This window comes from Mustelus asterias, chromosome 9 (assembly GCF_964213995.1).
Source record: "Mustelus asterias chromosome 9, sMusAst1.hap1.1, whole genome shotgun sequence".
Taxonomy (NCBI): domain Eukaryota; kingdom Metazoa; phylum Chordata; class Chondrichthyes; order Carcharhiniformes; family Triakidae; genus Mustelus; species Mustelus asterias.
Window position 1 is genome coordinate 16,847,807 of NC_135809.1, and position 14,243 is coordinate 16,862,049.

Below are 14,243 nucleotides of genomic sequence, written 5' to 3' on the forward strand. Positions count from 1 at the left end.
GAAGGCAGAACAAGACAAAGGTACAGTAAAATTAATATATATATATATATGTACATGCAGTTGATTTAACGGCCCAGCTAGATTTTTGTCAGCTCCAGCAACCACCCACCCCCCCGCCAAAGTGTAGGGAGATGGGACTATATTGTTGAAAAAATGATTTTTTAAAAAGGGTTTTTATTGGGGGGGGGGGGGGGGGGGGCTGAGCTGAGCTCATGTATTGTTCCAGGTAAAAATTTCACGTTGAAATTTGGAATTGGGGGAAAACAGAGGTAGAGTAAAATTAATATATATAAATATAGGGAAAGCAGGGCTAGAGTAAAATTAATATAAATAAATACGGGGAAAGAAGGTGTAGAGTCAAATTAATATGTATAAATATGGGGAAAGCAGGGTTAGAGTAAAATTAATATATATAAATATGGGGAAAGCAGGGTAAGAATAAATTAATATATATATATATATAAATATGGGGTAAGCAGGGTTAGAATAAAATTAATATATATAAATATGGGGTAAGCAGGGTTAGAATAAAATTAATATCTATAAATATGGGGTAGGCAGGGTTAGAGTAAAATTTATATATACAAATATGAGGAAAGCAGGGTTAGAGTAAAATTAATATATAGTTATATATACACAACGGTTGATTTAACGGCCCAGCTACATTTTTATCATCAGCTCCAGCAACCCCAACGTGTGGTGATATGGGGCTATGTTGTCGAAAGAAAAGGAGAAACCCACCCTCCTAAGAGGAGAGAAAGCAGCGTTATAAAAAATACAAACGTTTCCACAGGAGAGAGAAAAAATATGTAAAAAGAGAAAGCGAACGTGAGAGATGGAAAGCTTCCTGCCTTGCTCGCCTCGCCTCCACCTGTTTATTTTCTGTTGTTGTCCTGTCTCCTGTTTCCAGAGGAGGGAGGCCAAAGGTCATAGGGTAAAGGGCAGCACCCAGCATCCCCGGTGCAATACACAGCCATCTTGGAGTTATTTTAGGAGATAATTCATGCGGTAAGTTTTAACGTTTTCTCCCTTTATTTCTCGCCCGCAGCCGCCCGAGCTCCGTCCCCTCGGCGCCGGCGACAACTTTTCTCGACGGAAAGGCTGCCGAGTGCGGCGGCGGGAGTGTGGGTTCGCCGTGCGGATGTTGGGCGGCTGCTGTGCCTTTTTTTTTGTCTGGGCTCTGACTGAGTCTCTCTTCCCCCCCCCCCCGTTCACACACACTCTCTCTCTCACACACACACACTCACTCACTCTCTCTCAGACTCACACACACTCTCACTCTCTGGTCTAATCGAGTACCATTTCAAAAAAAGCAAAAAAATAAGCGAACAGGCCAACCCAAGCAGCGAGGAGCCAGGGAGCAGAGTAAGATCCCGACCCCAGCAAACAGAGACATACACCTCACAGGCACTGGGCCTGCATCCGACTTTAGCCCTCCTCCTCCTCACACTTTCCATCATCCTCTTCATCAAGATACATTTTACACCACGGGAGCCGAGCTAGGTGACTGATGTTTCCGCAGTTCTAGCTACAAATTCCCCATTGGCTCTTTGCTGCAATTTCAGAAATTCATTATACCCGCGTTATGTGTGTTCCTGGTTCAGTCAGTGCATTGCATTTCTTTTCAAAGCAGTCAAGTGTTTGTTTTTTTCATTAATTTATTTCCTTTTTGGATGCAACTTGTTTATTCTAAGCTGCTCGTGGAAGTTGGATTCATATTTTGTTTCAAACATAGTTTTGTTTCACGCTCGCTGCATTGTTTGCAAAAAGTTGCTCGGGTCCATTCACGACGTGAGACATGGCGATCATCTCAGAATTGTGTTGCACAGCCAAGGGCAAACAACATATTCTTTAAAAAATGTAGTTGGCGATTTGGATTTTGCTTCAGTAGCTACCATAACTTACAATCGCACATCACAGACCCTTTACTGTTAAATTACTTATAATGGGAAGAGCTGAACATTTGGGCCTTTGTATTCAATTTTATTATCCCAAATTATATTTTGCTGCTATTAGTTTTTACTGTTTGTAATCTTGCAAAGAATTTTAAAGTGCAAAAGTATTGAATCGGTGTATGACTATTGCAATTAATTTTCATTTTATAAACGTATCAAAACGTGCCAAAACATTTCATGCATAATTTTGAATTCAGGCAGAAAATTACTTTTAGTATTTTTGTTTATTGTTAGAAATTATAGGATTTACATTTACAAACGTAAATTGGATGTTGAACTATGTTTAAGTGCTTCTAGTAATACATAAATCCTTGGTCTAAAAAGGTAGGAATAGATTTGGTTTATGTAAACTGAAAAACTTAACACAAAATTCAGATATGAACTTACAGCATTGCAGAATAATTTGATTTATGAACTGTTGCAAATCTTAATTGAACATTGATATTAAGAGCAGCAAGGCAGTAATTATTGACACTGTAGTGTGTGACAATTGGATTTAGAAATTGTAGTACCTTTGATGTCAGCAACACTGGTACAAGATGTAGGTTTCAAAATATGCAAATTGGTGTTGCTGACTACACTAAACAAATAGAGCTTGTAACTTCTGTATTTAGCTTTATACTCAGGTATTTTGATAGCACCAGCTGAGAGGATGTTTTCTTAACCCAAAAGAATGGTTTCCAAAGTTGTATGTCCACAAAAGTTATCTCTAATCAAAAGCCTGTAATGTTAACATAGTAAGTGGGCATTCTCACATTTGCAATTGAGGTGCTACTCTGTGGATTCTTTGCCATTTATTGCACATCAACAAATTTTGCAACTGTCTTTCAGCTGTGTGAAAGTGTTTGCCTACTTGCCATTACTTCATATAGCCAATACTGTATTGTTAGGGACATCACTACAAAGATAATTGCATTTTCATGACTCAAGGCTTTTGATATTGTGACATGTTTTTATTAATAGTGTTTTAATATTCTTAGTCTTGTTTTTTCCCCTCCAGAAAATGAAAGAGGTTGCTCAAAAAGTAGTGTACTGATGCTAGCGGCTAATTGTATTGGCCGAAGAAATGCCACTTAATTGAATTGATTGTCACTAGGATCTCAGTAAAGCAGCATATGGGTTTGTGAACATTTTGAATTTTGTGCACATTATTCATAAAACACCCAGTGTTACACTTAAAGAATTTGTCCTTTCAAGCTTGGGTTACATTTGGAGAGAACACTTTGTGATCCTGTACTTGGATCTGCTTCACTGTTAGAAGTTAAAACGGGTCAATCACTGATAATGGTAATGCTTGGACTATTGCACAAATTAAAAAAGTATTATTTTAAGTTTTTTTCCTCGGGCATATTCCTGATGCACTAAATCATAAAACTTTGAGGATTATTGGAGCTTGACAGTAAAATGTTAAGACAAGTTAACCAACAGAGTATTGTGATCTTGCATTATTGGAAAACAATCATGTAGCTTTTAATGAATGACCAGAGTGTACAGAACTTGAATGTTGCTAAAAAGAGAGGCATGTTGCTAAAGCTTTTTGTTTGCACTCATTAGGAGTGATGAATGCAAGACAAAAAGCTTCAATAACATGTATCTCTTTTCAGCAATGACCAGGGAGTGAAAATCCTGATTCTGCAAGCTTTCAAAGCACATTTTATTGGAATAATTGAAATGATGATTTGGTTATTTTTAAGTGGATAAGAAGAGGCTATATTGAATACCATTTACCCGTACGTTGTCCAGGAGCATTGGAAAATAGGGTATGTTCTAAATGACTTTGGTTTTATGTTAAAGAGTACAATACTGTGAAAGATAAATGTTTGTTACTGACTTGATGTTTAGTATTATTGATTTTTAAGAGATCAAAACGTTTGATTACCTTTTGAAGATAATAACTGGCAAGATAACTATTTTGTTTTTTTTTCACTGTGACACTCTCTTCTTTTTTTAAAGTGAAGAATGGCACCTTCATCCTTATTCTTGCTCAAATATTGTAGACCAACCCACAGCCGTACCAGTTTTTCATGACTTCTTAAGACGTACTTTCATGGCAAGTGGTTGACTTGGAGTCACTAGAATCTCAATTAACCAACCTCACCTCTCCTTGGAAAGGTTTGAATCAGAATTCATATGATGTTGCAGATGTAGTGACATTAACATTGTTGTACATTTAATTATGGGAAATGTAATTCCACTCCTGCAGTTGGCTAAAAATGTTGTAAAACTGTTGGTATATGTATTGAGTTGGAATTGCTCATGGTGTCCTCCATTTTTAGTCCTCCCTGCAGATGCTGACTGACGGTAGAGCTCAAACTGAGCTCATGGTCCATTAAGTAAAGTTGTCTTTCAGTAATGGCACATTACTTAAAAAAAAGATGTTAGGTTGGTCTTTGTCCTGCAGAGTTGTAAAATTCCTTTGCATGTATAATAGCAGGCATCTGAGGTAAAATGTGACCCCGTTTCCATCTGCCGCTCCACAAACTGGTATTCTGCTTCATGTGGTACATTTTTCCCTTAACTTAGACTAACCCCATTGTGATGACAAGCTGAAGTATCCTTCTCAAACAAATACCAACAATATATAAGTGTTGTTTGCAGGAAGTAGAACATTTTTAGTTTCTTTTGAACATTTGAGAGTTATTTAGCCAGTCTCGGTACAGCAATCAGTGTAATGAGGAAAGCTAGTTAATTAGTGGCATGGCAGAAACATTTTATGGGGTGTGGGGGAGATGTGAGAAATATGTTGGCTGTTTTGCCAAGAATCCAGAATTCAGAACCAAGTCTGGTTGTGTCAATTTAGTAGACAACACTGAGTTAGTTCAGGTGAGTTTGAGGTGGTCCTTGCCATTTCAGAATTTTGGTGGAGTTTGGAAGCCCAGTGCAATTCAGAATATTTAATATTCTGTGCAGATTTGAAGTTATGCAGAATCAGTATGAAAATGTGACACTTGTTTTTAGAATATTAAACCAGGATGCCATGTTGGGTTAATTTGATTGGTATTCCATTATTGTCCTTGTCTAATAGCAATAATTTTGAACTTGAAGCCTTTAGGGGTTTATTTTTGTACCTTGGTTGGGCCATTCATTACTTGCTTTCACCCTGTGTGTCTGACTTATTTATAACCCTACCTAACACTGTTGTTGTGAGAAAAAGGAGTGTAGAAATTCAAGGAAAAGGTCCATTACCCACCTTCTTAGGGAATTTGGGGGTCGACACAAAATGCAAGCTTCACCTAAATGAAGAGATCAGCTTTTTAAAAAAACTCTATGTTTCAGTACTACAAGAAGTTAGTCAACTTTTAACATTGCACCAAATGTGTATTTATTGTTTGAATTTTCAAGCCACCATTCTAAGAGCAAAACTTCATGAATTCTGGACTTAATATTTTTGTTCTGACAATTAGCAGAAAGTACTTCAACCAAAATCTAAACAATGAGCATAATTTAGGTGATTGAATAACATTTACAAGGTGCAAACCATTTTCTTTATTGTTCTAAATAAATTAAAGTGGTAAACTACACTTAATTTAGGGGTAAATTTATTTTCTAGTTTCCTCTAGTCAGTCAGTGATAACTAAGGAAAGTGAACTTTCTTGTAGAAGAGCAGGTAGGCGTTTTAATGTTATTGTCATGATAGAACAGGTCAGAGAAAACTTGACATGTTTGTTGAAACAACCTGCAAAAGCCAGGATCCTGTTTGAGAAGAGTACAACTTGGCGGTTTCATCTGAATTTGAGTAGTTTGAAAACATTTTTGAAAGCGAGAGACTGCACATTAGAAGTGGTGTTAAAGTACACTTACTGTTAAGTAAACAAATGCATCAGCCATTTTGCACATAGCAAGGTCTCACAAATAACAATGGCCTGCTAATTTTCTTTAGTGAATATTGGATAGGACAGCAAGATTACTGTTTTCTCTTAAACTAAATCTTGCAATGTGTAATTGACCAAGTTTTTGTTGTTCTTTTACATCTGGTAAGCATACGTGCTACAATACTTTTCCCAGGGGTCAGTAAAGTAGAGTGGTCTTCAATTCTAGATTGTACCAAAATTATAATTGCTGATGTAGTTCCAATGCACAAGACTATTGAACTAAGCCGCACTCGAAAACAAATTGAAAACTTAGATGCAAAACTAAACTATGTTTTGTACTTTTGCCATGCTCTGATTGTGGGTGGTACAAGTTAACAAAATGAACTTGAGAACACTATTGTTGCTATAGACTTTAAGGGAGGTATTTTCCTAAAAAATGGCAGTGTCAGGTTATAACTGAAAACAGACATGTTTCTCCCCAGAGAAACAGCCAGGTTTTCTCTTCAGACCTTTGACACTTGGTCAAAAAAAAGCAAGGAGTGTGTGCTTTGCCCTGCCGTTCCTGAGGGTCATGGCTTAAAGATGCAAAGTCGGCTCCACTGGATGATCCGATCACAAATTTAAGTTAAACACCCCCAACTCTTGACCATAAAGGGGCAACCTTCCCCCCCCAAGCACTTAATGTACAGATGACTGTCTTATCATCGCAGACACTGGGGCATCAGAGCCCAGCCCTCCCCGCAATGCAGCTTCCCCCAAGCATAATGGGAGGCATCCCATTGGGGTTCCTTAGAGGCCCTGCTCCATGGCAGTGCCAGCCATGTCCCTGACCAGCCAGGGGCTATCTATTCAAATTGATACCTGATTATGTCACTGTCGGGGTCGGGTGGAAAAGATCTTATTCTGAGATCTCCCTGGTACAAATCCCATTGTGGCCCTCTTGTGAGAGTTTGCGGCCATAATGGGATTTGTGCCCGTGGTGACCAGACCCTGAAAATCCCCCCCAAGCTTAGGTTCCGCAACTTAAAGTGATGATGTCACTGTACAGCCCATGATCACATTACCCACTTCGACACCTGTCCAATTCATAAGGAAAAACAGCCGTTGGGTTTTGGGCCAGCCCCTTCCACAGAATGTATATGATTTGTTAAACTGGCTTCTATCTATTTAATCTCCAGATGGAAAATGCTGAAATTTTCTTCCAAAAGTAAGCCAAGTAAAGAACTAAAGCATATTTTCAGCCTTGCATTCCACATGATATATATTTGGTTGCTATGTTAATGTGACATTTGGACCCTTTATATTCTTCAGATTTTTTCTCTGTACTTGCCTTTTATAACTCACAATCTAAACTGGTGGTTCAAATAATTTGTTAAAAATCTGGACATGACACAAGTTGCTAGATCCAACTATTTATTATGCACATGTCTTCTACCATGTGGAGGAAGAATGCTCCTAATCAGAAATAAAAACAGAAAATGCTGGAAATGATCAGCAGGTCAGGTCACATTTACAGAGAGAGAACAGAGTTAACATTTCAGACCTTTTATCAGAATTGATTCTTGTCTGGAGCTTTGTTGTTAATTTTGTGCTCAAATCTTCTGATGCTACTTTAGGTTAGATATGTGCTTATATCTGCATACTATTTATGAAAAAAAAAGTTGGGAATCATTTCTCCAATGAAACGGAACTTTTCTTAGGACATTTTATTTCTCCTGCTTCATACCAAAATATATTTCTGTTTTAGGCTATTTTCAGCAAAGCTGGAGTTGTTTAATGTTTAATTTAAATCAAATACTAACTACATTAAAAGCATTTTAAAAATTAAAACACACTGGTTCTCAATAGGTTTTTGCTAGTTACTTTGTCCTATTACTGATACGTAATTTAAATCTACTCCACTTTGGGAATTGTTTAGACATTTAACATTCCCTTAGAAGGATTAAGTCATGGTTGAATAAAGGGGCACTTTGATTTTTGGATATTTGGATTATATCCTCATGTCTTGTGCAGAGTTGTCTTTAGTCACTACTACAGATTAGGGTTTAAATTTTGAGAGCTAACTGCTGGCAAGTGCTGAGCAGTGCAACTAATTTGCCAAGCATAATAAAACTTGATGCCAGGAGCTTGGTAGTTCCAGAACCAGCAGCACAGATGGAGTTTGTTCAACATTAAATTGGAATTTCTCAGCCTCATAGTTTAAAATCACATCAGCTATATGCATTTGCTATATATGTTTGCACACCTGTCTAATATTGTGATCATTTTATCATCTCTCAGCTTGAAAGTAGGTAATGATGCCAGATAAAGCAAGAAAGTTAATCTCTTAATTTCTAAAGGCTCAGAACCACAGCCTAGATGAATTCGATTTCAGGGTTTTGAATTTCTATACATTCATTCTGGAATATGCTGTGTGTTTAGTAAAATACTCCTGCTAACTTTTATTATAGTGTTGCATTTTTCTTAATGTATTATGGGCAACCGCGAGGGTTTAGAAACTAAGTAAATAAGTTAATTAATTTGAGTTCTTGAAGCTGAACTTTGTCCAGAAGAAGCATAAGCAGTGGGCAGTACAGAATTTTGAATTTATTAATTCATTATTTGTAAAATTTACCCGAGAGAATTCCTGGAACCACTTTTTAAAAATTCATTCGTGGGACATGAACATCACTGGCTGGCCAGCATTTATTGCCCATTCCTAGTTGCTCTTGTACAACTGAGTGACTTGCTAGGCCATTTCAGAGGGCAGTTGAGAGTCAACCACATTGCTGTGGCTCTGGAGTCACATGTAGGCCAGACCAGATAAGGATGGCAGATTTCCTTCCCTAAAGGACATTAGTGAACCAGATGGGTTTTTCCGACAATCGACAATGTTTCATGGTCATCGTAGATTCTTAATTCCAGATATTTATTATTGAATTCAAATTCCACCATCCACCGTGGTGGGATTTGATCCTGGGTTCCCAGAACAATAGCTGAATTTCTGGATTAATAGTCTAGTGATGCCACTAGACCATCACGTCCCCTATGAACATTTTATGAACATTATGACTTTGCCTGCACTTTAACTTATTTTGCACTTTAATTAATGAAACAAAATTTGTGTGTAAAGAGTTGGTGCATTAAGAAATTAATGGTTCATGAAAATATCTCAAATGCTTGTAAAATGAATATTGCAAATGAAGCTTTCCGGAGTGTAATTGTTCTAAGGGTATTGTTCTTTAGCTTCCGAGGTGTAATACCTATGCTGTTTTGGTAGAAAGTGAGTGTTAAAAAGATGAATAATTTTTCATTGAAGTCATTAAAGTGTTAGTGTGAGGCTATAAAACATGGGTGGTAAGTTTCAAAACTTGAATGGTTCTACGGCATGCAAAGTTTCACATTTTTGCAGTCCATCATATTTTCAAGAAATTCGAGTAGGGCTGCAAGTGTGTTGGGACTGAGGATAGCTTGTTGCAATTCAGGTCAATTAAAACTCCTGTAAAAATTCCTGTAGGCCAATGTTCAAAAACTTTTAGCATCTGATGGAAAGTTATTACATTGTTTCTGCAAGGCTTGGTGTTTGAAATTATCTTCAGAATGAATGTATCTTCTCTATTTCAGTATCAATTTTAGGTTCACACTGTACTGATTTCAGTTAGTTGCTGAATAATTCATAAAATTTCTGCAGATAAGTCTGGGATTTGCACAGTATGCATATAGGAAATATATAAACCAGTATTGCCTATGTCCAAGGTCTATATTTATGAAATTAATAGTTTTGGATTGAAGGTAGTTGTTGAATTTAGGTTTTGTTTTTGGCTTCTCCTCCTCTTCCCCTTCATTTTCTTATAAATTTGTTTCAATTTGCATGTTTTGGTACATCAGCAACCCCCCCATTGGTGTCCTTGAATTTCTAATAAATATCCACAGTAAGCACTGAGTTTGGATCGCATGGCATGGAGGCCACATCAAAGTTGCATCGTACTGTGAAGCAGTGTAAAATAAAAGAGACCATTCAGTCCATCATAACTTGTGGCAGAGCTAGTCAATTAGTCTCCAACTTTGGAGTTGGTTCACTCTGATGTAGCTGTCATCACAGAGTTGCTTGATTTTGTTAGCCACTGAGTCTAAAAAGCCATTTCCACATGCATGATTAGAATAGTAAGATTTGTAGAGAATGAATTATACTTTTTGGAAAAGGTTATAGTATATTGGTGGATATTGTGTGCACAAGTACTGGCTGTATTTTATCTTTGACAACGTATGAATGACTTTTCATTACACCTGCATATGCCCACAGACTTTCCATAGGATTTTGCACTGAAAGTTACTGTAATTGGGGAGCCATTTTGGTGCAGTGCATGTACAGGCGGCCTGGGACTTGTGAAGAGGGCACACAACTGTGCATCTCCTTAACTAGTGAATTTGAAAATTTGTAATGACAAACCAATGTCTGAACTGGGATTGTTAGTTCGAATATTGTGACAAATCGGATAAAGAAACTGAATTACAGAAGGAAAGAAAGATGGGATTGAGAGAAAAAGTGATTAAAAACAGTTTTTAAAAAAGCGTTTTAAATCTTTAACCATTAACATCTGAAGGAATTGTAGAAGTTCACTTTCCATTTCAGCGAGGTAGTTTGGCAGTTATCACGGCGTTAAAAATTTATGTACACTGGAATAGACAGGTTGTAATGTTTTCTGGTGATCTTATCAGGTAAGTATGGCAACCAAATGGTGTTTAACGATGACTCTGTTGATGAGATACCTGTATAGTACAGCTTCTGGATGAGTTGGGCTTCCTACACAGCAGTTTTCTGATTTCTACATTTACCTGTGCATGTGTGATTCCTTGTAGTTACTAGTCAATATATACTTCAATAATGGCAAGCACTTTTAGCCTCACTATTATTTCCCGACTGAAATCCAGCATGTTATATCTATTAGTTGATCAATATTGTAGGTACATACTTGATGAAATTTTTCTGTTGGATTACAAACATTTCAACAAATTACTATCAGTGTGTCAAACAATGATTACTGTACACCATAATGTTTGGACACAAGGCTACTTTTAATTTGATGTTACAGTTTGAATGATCTGATTCATGATTTTATGTACATTAAATTTCCAGTTTGTTGTCTGTTGGTTATGTTGCTTAATTTAAATTATTGAATTTTCAGTAGATGAATTGATTAAAAAAATCAGTTTCTTCCCAAATCAAATGGCACCATACCTTTAACATAATTTAAAAATGTTTATTTTGTGCAAGGTTTAAAGAATGTTGAATAAAGATTTGAGCACTTTTAAAACAGACTTCTAAAGCAAAAATATTCAAATTGATGTCCAAAAACCTTTGCAAAATTATCAAATTTCTAGTAATTTAGTTTTCTATGCTGGCTAACATAAATAACAGTTCGTTGTTTCTGTTGCTGAATACCAACCATTATGTTTTCTTTTATGATGGGACTGCTTTCTATGGGCAACCGATATGTGAATTATTCACAAGTTAAGATAGGGCCTCATGGAGTGTGCCAGTTCTTGCTGCAGGTATTCACACAGTGAAGTTTGAAAATAACCACTAAAGAATGTAATGTTTTTTAAAAATTCATGGGATGTGGGCATCGCTGGCTCACCAGCCAACATTTATTGCCCGTCCCTAGTTGCCCTTGGAGGGCAGTTGAGAGTCATCCACATTGCCACGGCTCTGGAGTCACATGTAGACCACACCAGGTAAGGACGGCAGATTTCCTTCCCTAAAGGACATTAGTGAACCAGATGGGTTTTTCCGACAATGGTTTCGTGTAGAATCAGTAGATTCTTAATTCCAGATACTTTTTTTATTGAATTCAAATTCCACCATGCCAGAATTTGAACCCAAGTCCCCAGAACATTTCTGGGGAGTTTCTGGATTAATTGTCTAGCGATAATACTACTAGTGCATCGCCTCCCCCTAGACATATATGTCTATATAAAATAGCTAATGTGTGGAATTCACACACAACTTGTTGAAGTAGAATTGCATATTAAAACTGACAAAATAACATCAAAAGGAGTGTTTAATTTCCATGATATTTGGCACAATCCTAGTTGGTTTATCCCTTGTAGAGGTGATAATTGTCTGTTATTGCTAGTTATTTCTCTATACCCAATGAACTTGCTCAGTTTTCCTTATTGGAATTGTTGTTTATACCTAATTTGGGAGGGATAAAAACATGAGAGTGGAATGTAGTGTAGTGCAATGTATTTTTCCTGGAAGACTTTAAAGTCTGCTTGGCAAAACTGTATGCATTTAAGTATAAGGTTACTGCAACTGTAATATCAGTGCAGAGAGCTTTTGTTCCATTTCGGTGCTAAATTGTGCAAATCCATAGTCCAGTGGGAGCTGGATTTGCATCACAACTACAGCATTTATGCAGACCAAACTTGTTTCATGCTAGTGCGATATGTGTATTTGTAGCCTATGTTGTTTTAAGATTCAACAAACGCTCTGGTAAAATAATAAAATCAATTATGATGAGTTATTACTAACACATAGTTTAATGTTATTTTCTGCTCAATCATGATAGCTGTGATTGTAATGGGAAATCAGACTGGAGGGGTTCCTGTTTTTGACAGTATTGGGCATCGGAATTAATTTGTGTGAAGTTGCAATGTCAAATCAAGGAAGCATCCTAGGCTGAGACTCAGTACTGATTACCATCCCTTTTGGAATTTGTTCATTTTCATCTGTTTATCATTTTGTTCCCTGGACTTTTAAAAATAGCAGAAGCAGATTGAGAAGTAAACTGATTAGGAGATGATGGGTTAGCTGTGAGGAAGTGAAATATCTAATTTCAAAGTGAGAGGAACAAGATTTGTATAAGAATCTGAAAGTGATTGAATTTTCTTTTGCACTGTTTACCATGAAAGGTGAGGCATTCGGCCAATCACCTTTTCGAGCAATTGGGGATAAAGCCCACATCCCTTGAATTAATAAAAAAAATTCTGATTTTGTTTGGTTGTTCTGTATGCATTTATAGGCATTAGAAATTAGCATTGGATGCAATGTTGCTTCTGAATCAGAAAATTGTAGTTTCAAATTGAACTCGTACTTCAACTGTGTTGTTGGTGAAGACATGAAACTGAAGACTTGTGTTTGTTCAACCTGACATTGAAGATCTTTTATTTTTGAAGAACAGATTTTGTTTTCCAATCTCTTAACCAAACCACCAAAATAGTTATTTGTACTTGTTTTGGAGCATTTGCCTTCTTTTGTTTCCTTTCTGTTGACCAAGTATAATATTGAGCAGAATTCAAGGCATTCTTCAGATATAGTTGGTGCTCTTGTTCACTTAAAAACAAGTACAGGTACTGGACTCTTGAGAAGTTCAGCACTGGAATGTGTGTCGGAATTTGGGTATACTATTAAAATAAAGTACGAAGAGTAAAAGGGTTTTATTCAAATTGCTATCCAGGGTGCCAGCTTCGAACGTAGCCAATTTTAGGGTCCTTCTGGATTTTAGGATGCCGGATAAGGGGTCCAGTACCTGAATGCTGTCCCACTGGAAGATCAAGTAAGAGTTTGTACAATCTGCCATTAATGCTGTTAACTTGAGTTTACTCAGTTGGGCAAACTTAATTTAAAGGAGTGAAGATCTCTATATATCAGTCATGGTGTCTGAAGTCAGTTCTTATTTTGAAGTTTGTGAACAAGGGTGTCGGTGAAGGAACCTGATGATGCTTGAATTGGAGCTGTGTTACTTGTGCCTCAGTCATGTCTTCCCTACTGTCAATGTTGATTCAGTTTAAGAAAATGTTTGGACCCAAGACCCAAAATAGGCAAAAATCCCATTTAAAAGCAAAGATTTTATTAAGTGTAAAACTGAAGGGACTTCCATTATTTTAGACATCCCTAATTAGGTTGAAATGTATTCATGCAACTCCAATGAAATTGTGCATGATTAATCAGAATAACCCCCAAAAAACAATAACATTGTTAAGGAATCCCAGTGAGGCAGTAGATGCTACAGCGGATTGTGAATTTCTGATGAATGGGCTGAAACAAAGTATCTGCAGTTTTGCTCCTGCCGGTGGTATTTCAAGAGTGACTAATAGCATTGTGAATTGAGGTGATTAGGCACTATTGCTCTAATTGCAAAATGTCATGAAATGCTTTTAAATGCAGCAGACTATTTTAGAACCAATGACTACTCAGATTTATATTGTGCTCCTTGCATAGAAAATGTTGCAAGGTGCTTCATGAGGAGGAAACTGATGCCAAGTAATAAAGAAAATTGAAGTGATGACCAAAAGCACAGCAGATCACCATTAGGTGACTGAAGAACATGGGTTGGTAGGGTTGTTGTAAGTTGCAGAAGTTCACCAAGCCCATAAAAGAATTGTAAACCGATGTGCTAAGAGTGAGCAGGATAGTGCAAATGTAATGGTTGGTGGAGTTTGAACAATGCAATCAAAGGCAGCATGATAATGGATAGGGTCTTGAGCACTAGAA

General features: G+C 37.0%; 1 protein-coding gene across 6 annotated transcripts in view; it reads left to right on the forward strand.

The window, feature by feature from the left end:
- Positions 1 to 931: 931 nt before the first annotated feature.
- cnot2 (CCR4-NOT transcription complex, subunit 2) overlaps positions 932 to 14,243 on the forward strand; it is a 134,510-nt gene continuing 121,198 nt past the window's right edge. Inside the window, exons 1-3 of one of the 6 annotated variants that reach the window (XM_078219749.1) lie at positions 960 to 1,008; positions 3,650 to 3,715; positions 3,909 to 4,067. The gene's annotated coding sequence lies outside the window, so the exon portion shown is untranslated. Of the gene's footprint in view, positions 1,009 to 3,649; positions 3,716 to 3,908; positions 4,068 to 14,243 lie in introns of all 6 variants that reach the window. The other 5 variants (XM_078219750.1, XM_078219748.1, XM_078219752.1 and 2 more) reach the window with 5 other exon arrangements.